This window comes from Mus pahari, chromosome 8, assembly GCF_900095145.1.
Source record: "Mus pahari chromosome 8, PAHARI_EIJ_v1.1, whole genome shotgun sequence".
Classification (NCBI taxonomy): domain Eukaryota; kingdom Metazoa; phylum Chordata; class Mammalia; order Rodentia; family Muridae; genus Mus; species Mus pahari.
Window position 1 is genome coordinate 17295774 of NC_034597.1, and position 1547 is coordinate 17297320.

Sequence of the window (1547 nt, forward strand, 5' to 3'; positions counted from 1 at the left end):
GAAGAAGAAGAAGAAGAAGAAGAAGAAGAAGAAGAAGAAGAAGAAAAGAAAGAAAGAAAGAAAGAAAGAAAAGAGTGTCAGGACTCCACAGGAACAGGATGCACCATTTGCTGGGTCAGGGTGTGAAAGAAACTGTGGGGTCAGAGAAGGGTTCCTGGAAGAGGACTCCCCTCCCCATTCCAAATAGCTTTGATGTGGAAAATAAAAAGGCACAGCGGGGTAAATGACAGATCAGAGCCAGTGTAGACTGGATGGAATTCTTTCTCACCTCTCCCTCTAGCCCCCAAGCCTATGGCAGACATCATTAATCAACTGTAGAATTCTTACCCTTTAGCTCAGCCTGTCTGGAATCCATGTCATCATTATGCACTATGTACCATCAATGTGCTCCTTGACGGAGCAAAAGGAGGTGCAGGGGGACCCTGTACCCTCGTCTTGCCGTGCATTAGCTCCTGGGTAGTCAGAATTGCATACTTTGTGCCAGAGCTGTGTTGAGTGTTTTCCATGCCACTCACTTGCCAATAAGTTCCCAGATGTTGGGCATTGATCTGGCTTCACAATTGAGATATAGCGAGGCTGAGAGGGTGTTAGGAATCTCACAGTGACAGAACCCAAATCTAACAGTGAACTTGTCCACAGCTCAGGCTCCTGATGAACTGTTTTGGGAAGGCAGGGAAGCCTGGTTTAAGCCTGGAGACGGTAGGGGGACCAGTCTGCAGTGTAGTCTGAAAGATCTTTTGTTTCTTTGTTTCTTCACATCAAGTCACCTCACTGATAGCAGTACAACAAAAAGTAAACCCTACTGAAGTACAGGGTACCTACTGAAGAAATAAAACCACTGAGAGGCCTCGATACATCAAATTATACAGAGCTTTTATTCACCCCAGGTAGGGCAGTTCCAGGCAGAGAAGCTGGAAGCAGCTTCCAATTTGTTCAAGTTTTCAAGGCAAAGCCTTCTATTGTGATGTATCTAAAAGACAGCTGTGGACATCTGCACCAAGCAGTCCTTGTTTGCGGAAGCAGAGGGACAGCAGGTGAGTGGTCAGGCAGTTCTTATGACCTTGAGGTCAGGGACACAGTGTACAGGAATGTATGGCAAGTCTTCATGACCAGTGAATTTATGGCTGGTCTATGTGACCAGAGACCAGCTTTACCCAAGATAGTTTTAGCACTTAAAGCATCCTTGAGAAAAGCTGTAGTTGAGTAGCCTACTACACTTCTGTGTAGACCGATAGCGTGACCGCTCCATGGTAGGGTTAAGGGGGAAGGGCATTTACTGTATATATGAGGGAAAGAACGGCCGGGGCATCTAGAAGAGTTCAGAGCAGAGAATGAGTAGACTGAACATGGCCCACAGGTCGAACATGGCCAGGAGAAAAAAACGGGAGCAAAGGTGGGGGAGGGGCCTTGAGAGAGGGAGAGCAAGAGAGTGAGAGGTGGGCTTGGGGAGACAGAGAAGGGGAGACAAAGCAAGGAAGACAAAGAGGGAGAAGGGGCAGAAGGGGGAGATGGCTGAAATAGCAGTGTTATAAGGAGAATGGGGGGGG